The sequence below is a fragment of the Megalops cyprinoides genome, chromosome 5 (genome assembly GCF_013368585.1).
Source record: "Megalops cyprinoides isolate fMegCyp1 chromosome 5, fMegCyp1.pri, whole genome shotgun sequence".
NCBI lineage: Eukaryota > Metazoa > Chordata > Actinopteri > Elopiformes > Megalopidae > Megalops > Megalops cyprinoides.
Genome location: NC_050587.1, coordinates 40,864,759 through 40,878,270, shown reverse-complemented (window position 1 = coordinate 40,878,270; position 13,512 = coordinate 40,864,759).

Sequence of the window (13,512 nt, the reverse complement as noted above, 5' to 3'; positions counted from 1 at the left end):
TGCAAGGCTCATCTAGGCAGCTATGATTGTAGGAGGAGTTACAGTGACTGTCTTGTGTGTTATTTAATAATAATAATAATAATAATAATATTCTAATGTATGCAAAAATGATATTCCAGCTGTGTTGTTGGAGCTGTTTGTGTTGAAGGAAGTGGTTTGTTGTGAATTGTGTTGTGTATGATGTCATTGATTTGTCTCAGTTATTGAGGGGAGCTGCTAAGAGCAGCATTACTAAGAGGAATGTTTGTATAGCCATTATTTGCGTTATTTGCGTTATTTGTGTTATTTATGGTATTGCATTGCACACCATGATGGCTGTGTCGTCTGCTGTTCTCTGTCTCAGGGAGGTCTTTGTGGAGACCATTGTGTGATACCATGTAAGGTATGAATCATTTTGATTTATTTATAAATAATATGGCAGTTGCGTTTATCATCCAGTTATGATTTGTTCACAGAAGCATTTTCAAATTACATAGGCACTCTAACATAAGGGTGTGAATTTATCCAAATCAGGGATGTTCAGCTCAGTGTACTTTTGCAATCATTGTGCAGTGACAGGATGTGCGAAATGTCTTATTAATATCCATACTGATTGACTGTTTGAAAGTGAATAGTTTAAAACAGTAGGCATCTACTGTGAAAATCCAGAATCAACATATGTAATAGCTATTGCAATGCAAGAGGTGGTTAATATTTGCATTTGATCTAAATTTTGGGACCAATATCTGGCTGAAGTCAATTGTCCTCTCTTGTATTGGTGTTGCTCAGACTGGATGAGGCAATTTCTTTGAATAAATGCTTTCTCTTTGTAAAAAGGGTGTATGATGGTGTGCCCCAATTCACAAAACAGGAACGAGGTTCCAATACACGTCTAATATTGCAGAGCCACGCGAACCAGTCATTTTAATTATGTCATAATAATGCCTTATCTTTTAGACGGTGATGTCATAATAATCATAGTCTAAGTCTTGTTGGTTTTTTTACTGTGATTTGTTACTTGTCACGTTTTGCTAGTCTCAGCATTTCCGGAGACATTTTGTTCTCTTTTTGCGCATCACAATACCAGACAACTCGCCTCTCTTAAGAAGAAAAAAAAACACAAAAAACGTCTATTTGCAGACATCTGTGAAAGCTGGTACTTGCAGGTCAATAGCTCTGTTCATCCAGGATTTTGCACCAAATGGATGGTTTTATTTTGTACAAGAAAAGCACAGGGCACAGCATTAGGGAAAGGGCTTTGCCATTTGCTGGAAGCAGTGAGTGGCTGATGGAGGGGGAAGCTGGAGTGAAGCCCACATCCATTTTGCCTCCACAAATAAAATGGTGTCAGGTAAGGTAGTGAAACAATAAAAACCCTGCGGACAGAATACCACACACAGGGCTGCTGGAGCCATTATCCCTGTGGGGTTCCAGGGGCCAAAACATGCTGTTACTGTGAAAGAAGCAGCCAGGATCCAGCAGCATGGAATCCTGATTAACCATTTATTTATATATTTAAGAGGAATTTGTCACAAAGCACTTTGGAAATAAAAAAAGGAAAAGAAAGAACAAACTGGATGTTTCGATCCATCTCACTGGTTAGCATTCAGCACTCTGCTGTGCATGACGCTGTTGCTGTCGGCTGACGCTTCAGCCGCTTTAAGCAGCGAAGAGTAACAGGGATAAGAGGTGGAGAGAGGGAAGGGGGGAGAGTGTGTGTGTACGTGTGAACGTGCGTTTGAGTGTGTGTGCGTACGTGTGAGTGTGTGTGAGTGCGTGTACATACGTGTGAGCGTGCGTGTGTGCCTGTGTGCCTGTGTGTGTGTGTGTGTGTGTGTGTGTGTGTGTGTGTGTATGTGTGTGTGTGTGTGTGTGTGTGTATGTGTGTATGTGTGTGCGTGTGTGCTGATCACTGTAGAGCTGGCAGCGCGTCTCCTGCATCATTTGTTCCCTGTAGCAGACACTAATCCACGCTTTCGGCAGTGTCAGGAGACACACGTGGCATTAACATGCAGAATGAGGCATCTCTCTCTGCTTCCTGCTGCTGACAGAGAAGCTGTCAGTGACAACACTCAGCAGGAGGTCATCAGTATCCCACTATACACCTGTGCATGCGCAAGTGTGTGTGTCTGTGTGTGTCTGTGTGTGCGTGTGAGATTGTGTGTGCACATGCACATGCGTGTGTGTGTGTGTGTGTGTGTTTGTTTTGGTTTGGCATCTTACAATGGAGCAGTAAGGTTTTCCATTAGACCAAGTGTCTCAAAAAAATTTGCATTTATTGAATGTCATTGATGCTATTACAGTCACTTTGGTTTGCATATTTTCTGCCACAAAAACATTGTTGATCTTTTAACTTCAAGGTGGCATGGCTTAATGTTTATATTTTATATTAGCTATGATGTATGAGCTATGCTAATTGTATATGTCAAATGCTCTTTGGGATAATGCCTTTGTTAAGAGCTCTGTGTGAAATTTATCTGATTGATTGTCCTGTCACATTAAGGTATTCTGTTTTCTCTCTGAGGGGTGTGCATCCCCTCCAGCTCTTTAAAGGAACCATAAAACTTTCAGCATTTATGGAGAACGGAGATGGGCTGGGAGGGTTTCTTAAATAAATCAAAGCTCCTATAATTGTTATTTATCCTCGGTGGTAAACAGGCTCTGATGTATCACTACAAGTGACCTTCAAACGTGCAGAGGCAGCATCTGTGTGGGTGAGGTGCATTGTGGGTAAATGAATTAGGCCACCTGAGCAAGCTCAGTGTGTCAGCTGATGACAGCTTTATTCATATCTGTCCCATCTCATGACTCATTTACTGACTTGTGCCCGGATGAATTACCCTTTAAACACATTAAGCAAGTATGATAAAACATTTCTCATCTTCCCTCCTGTAATCCCTGTAAAATGCCAGTCTGCTAATCTATCAGGGCAAATGGGCTTGTGTGGTTGAAGACACTAACAGCCGACATCACGCCTCAGCCAATGTTAATGTCATTTTGGTGGTGCTTTTAATTGCCTGGAGCTTTTTAAATTGATTTAACATGCCATCAGCAGATTTGTTTGCGGGGTACGGCTTTGTGAAAGCTATTTCACTACAGTGCTATTACATAGATGCCGTTAGATGACTCGAAAGATGGATGATAACTAACAAACCATTTTACTGCTGTACTGACACAAGCTACGGCTGTGTGGTGCCTCAGTACAGACAACACAGTGGCGGTTATCGCACACATACCACAGGAGGCCACATACTGCATTGTACAGGAACAAAAAATCGCACTCACATGATGGATAATGTCAAGACATTTTCAAATGTTCAGCAGAAAACGTCAGCCGAGCAGAGTTGCTGAGTTGCAGTGTTTTGCCTCAAACTGAGCAAGAGTCAAGCAGATCAAACAGAATAAAAACTGTTTGTGGAATAACAGTCTCCACAAGACTGAGATCTGTCTGTGCTTCTGTTACACATCTCTGCCGAATGATCCGTGATGTGCCTCCTAAACCCCAAGCCCCAAAATCTCAAAGACAATGGCTGAATGTTCATGACGGATGTCCCCAGATGGCCAACCATAACCTGCCCGGAGTTGCATCCGGTGTAGCCTGTGAAACATCGCATGTGTGAAACAGTCATGATGGACAGGACTCCCTTGCATTCTCACATTTACACATCTGATGTGTCGGGGAAGTGAGAATTTAATAAATATTAAATGGTCTGAACCCAGCGGTCTTAGAAATTAATGCCCTTATTTATCGTCCAGCACTCTGAATACTAAACACAAGTGACGCCTCACTTAACCAACATGTAAAATAATTTAAAAAAATGATTTAATTTAATAATTATTATTAAAGATATTAATTATCAATTAAATCGCCAAATTTATTGATAGGAAATGAAGAGTCTGGTGGATCAACCTTTGCCAGAAATATACGATCACAACTGGAATAAATTAAAAAGGTTTATTGAGCAGTTGCAGTAAGACAAAGACAAAATTCAGAGTCTGAGCTACAGACCCGGTCCACTACCTTAACAGACATTAAATTACATAAAGACATTAACAAAACAAGAACATGAATGGATCACGGAATGGATGAATGAATGCGTGAAGAGAATATTAACCAAGCCAATTGTTTACCTCCTCCGAGGAAGAACACAGGAACCACTCACAATAGCAGCAAAATTCCAAAAGGAAAAATCCAAAAAGTTGCAGGAGAAACTGAGCCATGGACTGGATAACTGAACGGATAACTGAGCTGTACATCTGAGCGTAAAACTGAGCATAGAGGTCTGTTCTAGGCCTGACTTAAGAAGAAGCTCTCTCCACCTCCCTGACCCATGCATAATTAATTTTATGGTGGGGGAGTGCCTGGATGTTTCCTCAGGAGTTAATTTTGTGCTTTTGATCCAAACATCTAGAAATACCAGATATATTTTTGAGATTATCATTTTTGCATTCAGCTCCTCATGAGCATCGCAGTGACACCAAACATTAATAGGTATGGGATGAGAGGAGAGAGTCAGCTGAGAGGTACTGGTAAAATGGTGGTTTTGCTGCTATATTGAGAAATACCCATGGTATCACATGGCATTGGGTTTTCCAACATTTTTCCCATGACATGAGGGTACAATTAACGGGGGGGTATAAAAGGGTAAGTGATCCAAACATGTAGATACACACAAAGAAACACACATACACACACACGCGCGCCGATTGTGCTCCGGAAGGGGGGAAGGCAACCCTCTGCAGCTGTGGTCCATCAGGATGTTGCTGTTCTTAAGAAGTAACTTTAAGATTAAGGCTAAATAGGCAGAGTTCTTCAATATTATATTAGAAGTATTTGGCACCTGAACCTCTTTCAGATTAAACCAAACATGACTGTGGCCACCGTTCTAAGGATTCTACATCTGAGGGGCAGATTAACGCTTAACAATAAACAAAGCGGGCGTACCACGCCCTACTTTTGCTTTTATCTGGCAAAATCAAATGTGTATCCAAACAGTCAATCATTAGTTTGACTGGGTATTAGGTGACTTCTTGCAATCTTAAAGCGGTGGCTGCTTATTTTAAGTAGATATGTGACCTGAGGTCACTGATTTAGGGGTATTTATGGTGGTAGGCCATTCGCCCTCTTGCCTGCTATGTGTGTGTATTTGTTGACTTACCTGCCCTTGGTCTGGTCATGCCTGGTACTCTCCCAACAGATGCATCACATGCAAATGAGGCTGGCCCTCAGGTGAGAATTTCACATGCCTATCATTTCTTAGTGGTGCATTGCCACATGGGTCTCAGTTGACTGCTGCAAAGAGTGATGCCTATTAATTTATATTCTATTTAATTTAAGGAAGCTAAAAAGCAAGAAATGTGTGTATTTCAATGTGTTTGAATTCACTGCTAACAGCAGCATTAATTAATACTTTCACAGGTGTGCTTTTTCACACACTGTATGTATTCTACAGCATCTACATAGCAGCACAAGTGGAATCTCCCTGAAGCCATGTTTTCTAACACATTTTTAAAATCAGACTCCGTGCTGGTTAAACGGCATCAGTCTTTCTGAGCTCAGTCCTGTTTGGTTTTTATTGGACAGGCAAATGTTTGGGGATAAACAGACTGCAAAAACATAAGAGGAATAATCTGCTTTTTACAGATGCCCTTAGCTGTACCTGCTCATTTCTACCACAGCTGTTAGTAACAGAGTAAACCTAGAACAGCTGATTATGGTTTCAGCTTTTAATGGTCGTGGTTTGAAGCTTGAACAGTTTAAATCATAAACAGTCGGTGTGTGTTCACAGTGTGGGCGTGGCAGGAGTGTGTGTCACGGTAGAACAGCTCAGCTCTCCTGCCCCGGGGATGAACGCACATGTAGGCCCTACAATCCGGAAACACACAGTAACAGCTGGGAGACTCCAGGTGATGCAGAGATGTTTCCACTTGAGATGTCTGCCTCTTGCCTTTTATCTCTTTGTATTTATTTCTTTACTCCTACCATGAAATCCTGGTAACATTTCACCTAATTAATCTTTGTATGAAGTATGATAGCACTGCTATCAGTTCAAGATAATGTGAATAACCATATATAAACACTGTAACCAGCTCATAATAAGCATCATGAAACTTGTTAGATAATATCATGTCACATGTCTGATAAAAACCAATTGTTATAAGTTGTTATAATTACATTCAATGGTTTTGGTGCATTTTGTAGCTGCTGTTAAAAGGCATTGCAAATGCTACATTCACAGTATGTTAAGGAGGCAGCAATCCCATTAAAAAACATGGGACCTGCCAATAAAACTGCATCAGTCTGTTTCTCCATCTGTGAGACAGATTTCACATACTGTAACACTCCTCCCAAAGCAAGTGCCTCAGAGCGCCGGGCAGAGTCATCACATAAATTCAGCCTCTCCATCTTTTGTTGCATAAAGAGTACCAGATTCTCTTACATTCGGCTCCAGAGGTCTAAGATGTATGTTTGTCTCCACAGAAATCTTGTCAACGTGTGTTTGTGAAAGGGACTCGGCCCATGCCACCAGAATGCTGATCACTGATAATATGATTCCGACAGACGAGGCAGATAGAACCTTACATAATGTGATTTAAGGAGGCTCGCTGGGAGGCACAAAAATCAATTCCATGAAAAGGAAGAAATTATGCATCCGCAGTCCTGCTTGAAAGCTTGCAGGTCAAAACATATTTCTATCAATCTATTCCTTCTCCAATGAAATTAAAAGAGAACCTGCATTGAATGTGAATGAACTGTTTTTAAAGAGAAAAATTGTGCTAACATCAACTGCATTACATTCAGAAAACATGTGCTCTTTAAAGTGACCTCTTGCTGATCAAATTATACTTTGGATATTGATGTAAGTGGTCAAAGGTCAAAGGTTGGCACCAGTTGGGCACTGTAATGTGTGGCTTTTCTGTCTTGTTAGGCTGATTATTCTCTAAATGCAGAAATGTTACTGGCATTTTCAGGTTTGATATCAGCGCCAAAACACATGGGGCCTGTATGTGTCATTTTGAAAACAAACTCTGTGAGCCACACAGTTGTGCCACATGCCTCATGATTTTTTATGATCTTATTAAGGTTAATCCCTCAGTGTGTGACTGTGAGAACCAACCCTGTGGACGGCCAGCCTAGCAAAGATGGGAGAGTGGATTAGCAGCTCCCTCCTTTGATTTGAAGTCTGCCGGCCTCTATCAGAGGAGATTCATGGGATTGGTAACAGTATGATCATCACTGCAGCACTGACTGCACATGGAGACATGCTGACTGTGTATCAGAGCCAATCAGAGATACATCTTTGCTGTCGTGTGAAGGCAAGCTCATAATGAGAGGCCTGACACCACACACCTACTCTCATGGTCTCCTCTAGAGAAAAATACCAGGTAAAGGCACAGTGCTCAGGGCTGCTTCCCATCTGATACCCGAAATTCGCGTATACCTGATGTTTGTTTCCCCTGTGGCTTGACTCCCCAGAGGGCATTGGACTCTATTGTCACACTGTATTACACCATGATGTGTAATATCATATTTGAAAAGTGTCTTTGTTTCCCATAATCCCTGTTTGAATACTGCGTGGGGAGGTGGGGGTCGGACTGAGGAGCATCCATCACCTGGTGATGCCGACCTGACACCTGTTGTGCAGGTGTCACCTTAGCTGAGGGAGAATTCTGCGTTTGTGAACGGACAAGAGGTTAGAGCACAGAACACAGCAACAGCACAGAAATGGTCCATGGAAATAGTATCATGTCACTGAAATCATAAAATATAAAAGTTTCTGACGTGTTAATGTCGTGTGCTGTCACTGTCAGAATGAATCAGTTGTTACATTCACTTGCTACGGACATAGAAAAGCCCAGTCAGGAGTGCGTGCTGGTTTATTGTTTCTCATTTCCGCAGAAACTTTTCTCAGTGTTCTTTATTTTGGTATTGTTGTAACAGAACTTGGGGCATCTCTGTATCGCACAGTGTCCGCTCCTCAGCTCCGCCGTGTCTCAGAAAAACGCTCGTTGCGTGTATAAAAGCAGGCACAATTCCGCTGCAGTTTAAAGCCGTCAACGCGCCCGGAGTGAAGCAGGGTACTGCTGCAGCGTCTCCGTGAATCGCACACTTCGCCTGAAGGGCCAGTGCAACTTAATACGACGATACTTAAGCGTGAAAAGTTCAGCGAACAGAAATTGCATCCGGGTGCATGTGTAATCCTATTTTAAGAACTCAAAACTCTGAGTCTGAACGCTCAGATTCACGCCTTAAAAACGAGAGGCTCCGTCGTGCATTGAGAATTTAATTTTCAGAGGTAGACACGGAAGGCCTTTCAACAGAATGGCGTGGCAGCAAAAAAGAATGAACTGATGCCGGAGGTCAATTGCATTTAACATCGCTCCGTGGCTCTGCTCGTTTCATGAATCATGCAATTAAAAAAAAAAACAATCGGGTACCATGAACTCGCAAACAGACGCTGTTCGGCCTCATCATCATACTGACTGCAGAATCGAGTGCTGAACTGTCCCGCTTCGGAGTCCATGCGGCTTGGCTGGCAGTTGGGTGGTTGGCGGGGTTACACTGCTTATTTCCTCAGCTTTAATGCAGCTCCCACATCTGTATTCAGGTACGCACGCGCTTCAGTGGAAATACACCGTAAACAACACGCACATGAAACCAACCAAGCCTGAGAGAATTAGCATGTAATATAACATGTTGTCCTGTTACACCTCGGGGTAAATGCACACGGGAAGCAGCCTCTTATTAATCCCTGCGCTTGTCTCCGGTGACGAATGCGTAGAATTAAGCTTGTTATTTTCCTCCACAAACTTACTTGAGGGCTAAAGCCAACCCCCCCCCCCCATTACATTACATTACACTACACTACACTACACTACACTACATTCATTAGATTGCTCAAAATCATCCATCCTCAGCAGAGTGCAGTACAACATGCCTGAGTCTCCAGGCTGTGTCTGTGTGGTGTGGAGTGTATCAGGCCGCGTCTGTGTGGTGTGGCGTGTATCAGGCTGTGTCTGTGTGGTGTGGAGTGTATCAGGCCGCGTCTGTGTGGTGTGGAGTGTATCAGGCCGCGTCTGTGTGGTGTGGTGTGTATCAGGCCGCGTCTGTGTGGTGTGGAGTGTATCAGGCCGCGTCTGTGTGGTGTGGAGTGTATCAGGCCGCGTCTGTGTGGTGTGGCGTGTATCAGGCCGCGTCTGTGTGGTGTGGCGTGTATCAGGCCGCGTCTGTGTGGTGTGGTGTGTATCAGGCCGCGTCTGTGCGGTATGGAGTGTATCAGGCTGTGTCTGTGTGGTATGGAGTGTATCAGGCTGTGTCTGTGTGGTATGGAGTATATCAGGCCATGTCTGTGTGGTGTGGAGTGTAACAGGCTGCAGATGAAACTGGCAGCTTTGAGCTGCCAGTGATGCTGTGTAAGAGGATGGTGGATCTGCTCACTCTCCATCTCATAATCAGTCTGAAGCATTAAAAATGGCAGGAGTTTGGCAGAGCGGTAAGGAGCAGGGCTTGTAACTGAAAGGTTGCTGGTTTTATTCCCCACAGGGGCACTGCTGTTGTACCCTTGGGCAAGGTATGTAACCCAGAATTGCCTCAGTAAATATCCAGTTGTATTAATTGACAACATGTATGTAACCTCTGTAAGTTGCTCTAGACATAAGCATCTGCTAAATGACAAAATAATGGAATATAATGTAAAAATGCACAAGATTCACTCTGCTGTCTCACTCAAAGGCATGCATTTCATCTGGTATGGGGGTTAAAGTTTTATTCAAGGGCAGTTATGTCATTGCAACAGTCACACCACAGATGTTCTATATTATTACCAGATATTCAGCATCTGCATTCCTGTCACTCTGAGATCTTTCTGTTCTGCCTTGTCAAGGAGGTTCTTGTTTACTAAGAGGAGGTTCTGGTGCTGTTTCTGTTGGTGTGCTAGCTGTCTATGTTCTGTGTTTAACGCTGCTCCTTCAGGAATGTTTATACCAAGCAAACAAAATTCAGAACCCTTAGAGCTTCAACAGTGACACAAAATTGAGCCAAAACTGTCAATGTGAAGTCCACACACCTAGATAAATATCCGCGTAAATGTTTGCACTTTCTACCCTGTTGAAAGACTTTTCATAATTGTAGTATCAAACATATCCCCAAAAAGAAACACTACGCTAAATCCATGTAATAATTTTCATATGATCTTTTTTCATATGATCTTCATATGATCTTTATGCAGATTGTATTCGCCTTGGTATACCATACAATTGCAACATGTGAACGCCAACTGCAAATCGGCATATGCATAAAACAGTTAATGAACATCGAATAAACAGGTTTTTATAACTGCGAAACTGCATGGAACAAGACTTTACGTATGACAGAGATGAATGACATGAAATTCTGAAAATAGTTGAAAAGTTCACTGGAGCTCAGTCGACCGTGTTACAGCTGTTAAGAGATTAACTGAACAACTCATGTCCTGATCGGAAGTCTGTATTTAGTCAAATGGCACAACAGTATTAAATGGAAAATTTAAGATTCCACTGAGCTCGGGTTTGAGACTGGAGGGGTATATTCCTTCAGACGGCGATGTACACTGAGAGGTAAGTATGGTCAATTTATGGATGATGTGCACCACCTAGCGGAGACAACGGCGCGGTATGAATTACAGGACTAAAACTAGATGTATGACGGTATAAAGACTCTGAAGCTTTTAGCGAACGATCCCATCAGTGGTCCTTGACATTTTTTTTTTTTTTACAAGTCACAGAAATGAAGAATTTAAAAAATGTATTATCTACGTAGAGCAATTTCTCCGCCACGCCTTACATATAGCTCGTTGGAGTTGCCACATTTGCGGAATGAAGATGAAACCAATGTCCTTCCGTCGCAGAGTAATTTGAGCAAGACGATCACCCACTCACATTATCGCACATTATCAACCCACAATGCTGAATGTGTTCTGTTTTTACATTTACATTAATTTGGCTTTTATCCAAAGCGACTGACCAGTGAGGTACAATACAACACACGCGAAAAACCATACTGTGGAGGCTATCCTATAAGCCTCGGAGCGGATGGCCAAGTGTTCTCAACGCGCAGGTAGCTCCAATAAACCAATGTCCAAACAATAGGTCCAGGTTGGGTGGCGTTCCCGTTTATTACAAACTTGCAGATTTACATAAAATCAAACTTCACTTTATCCGGTGCTGGTGATATTAATAAAAGGAATTATGCCGTGATGGCTGTAGTGTGGCGGCATTATTTTGGCTACGGCTACGGTAAGAACCGTGTCTCCTCCGCCATCCACACCTTAGCTTAATTAATGTGTGAACGCCTGTTCATATGCACCTGTGAACCCATGTGACTAACACCCAGTGCATTACACCCCCAAGTGGCTAAAACAAGAAAGGCCAATAAACCCACAAATTAAAGGTGACGAAATGGCTCCTACACATTCAGAGTCAACAATATTAGAAGCGCTGCATGACCAGGTTTCAATGGTTGGCCAGGCAAGGTACAAGCTAGCAGGTGAAGCTAATGAGTGTGTTAAACCATTAGATTACATTTATTTCCATTTACATTAATTTTATTTTATAGTTTAGTAGGAGACAGTTTGAAATGTTAGAAACTCCTTTAGGGGGTAGTGTTTCAGCTGCACAGGTGAGAGCGGAAGAACTGTGTCTGCAGATAGTAGATAGATAGTTTCTTGAAGACAGAGAGGGACTCAGCAGAACCGATGAAGTGTAGAAGTTCATACCACCATCGGGGGACAACGGCGGAGAAAGTCCTGGATAGTGATTTTACGCCGCGAAGCGACAGGACCACCGGGCGCCATTTGGTGGCAGAGCGTAGCGGTTGCAGCAGTGAGTTCAGGTAGGTAGGTGCAGTTTTGTTGGTCACCCTGTATGCGAGCATCAAGGCCTTGAACATGATGCAGGCAGCTACAGGAAGCCAGTAGAGTGAGACCAAGAGAGGTGTAACATGAGCCCTTTTTGATTGGTTGAAAACCAGACATGCAGCTGTATTCTGTATCAACAGCAGAGGCTTAATGGCACATGTAGGTAGGTCAGCCAAGAAAGCATTGCAGTGGTCCAGTCTTGAGATGACAAGAGCCTGGACAAGGAGCTGTGCAGCATACTCAGATAGGCAGGGCCTGGTTTTCCTGATTCTGTACAGCGCAAATCTGCATGACCTTGCAGCCATCGCAATGTGGTCGGTAAACTTTAGCTGGTTATCAAACACTACCACCAGGTTCCTTGCAGACCTGGATGGAGTTAGTGTCATTGAGCCTAGCTGAACAGTGATGATATGCTGGATCGACGGGCTGGCTGGGATGACTAGGAGCTCAGCCTTGGATATGTTAAGCTGGAGGTGGCGCTCCTTCATCCAGGCTGAGATGTCTGTGTAATCATCAGGTTGGAACGAGAGGTAGAGCTGGGTGTCATCTGCATAGCAGTGGTAGGAGAATCCATGCGCCTGAATGATCAGGCCCAGTGTGGTTGTGTATAGCAAGAAGAGCAGGGGGTCAAGCACTGATCCCTGAGGTACCCCAGTGGTTAGCTGGTGGGACAAAGTACAGTGCTGGTGATGCCTAGTTCAACGAGGGTGGACAGGAGGTTCTGGTGGTTCACTGTGTCAAATGCAGCAGATAGGTCTAGTAGGATGAGGCCTGACGACATGGAGGCAGCTCTCACCAATTTTATTGAAAATCAGTTCTGTAAAAATAAACTACTGAGCAAAATAAATTTGTTGATATCTGATTCCATTAATACTTTCACTTGTTGCACTCATGTTTTGCAATGAGTCGATTGAATTATTATTTAAATGCAAACAGGGAATTATTTTATCAATGTTTTTGTCACGGTTGCACAATTGTTCGGCAGAGGAGAGCCAAAATGCAGCCTGCCATTCGCAGAGACGGTGAAGCAGAAAAAAATGCTCATGGAGTGTGCAGACACAAGCATACACCTCATCAACACGCACTTGGTCTCCACAGCATGCAGGTCACTGTTGTGGGTGTAAAAGGTTTAAAGAGAGCTGTTCTCCGATCTCCTTGTGTGTTATAAGAGAGTAAAGTAAGAGAGCCTTAGTGTTGACTGTCTCTCTCCTGGAGTGTGTTTATGATAATGTGAGGTGATGGTGTGAGCATGATATATAATGTGCTTATTATCTCCCCATGGCTGTGCACCTGACTGATCAGGCCAGAGTAACTTGAGGTGTTAAGACACAGTGGGGTCCCACTAAATCTGCAGGCTTTTCTGAGCTCTGGGCCTTTGCCCTGAGGTCACTTGTGTACTAGACACCTCCACAATAGTGCCAGAGAGTCCAGAGAATAGGCTTAGCCCACAATCAGGTCACATCTGGGATACAGGGAAATTCTAGTCCCAGCTGACCCCAGATCAGTGATCTTGGCCTCTCCAGACCAGAGCTGAGTGCCTTTAATTTGACAAAAAATAAATAAATTTGTTGTTTCAGCAAACAGCTGGTAATGAGGGGTGGCATTGTAGCATAGTGGTAAGGAGCATGGCTCATAACTG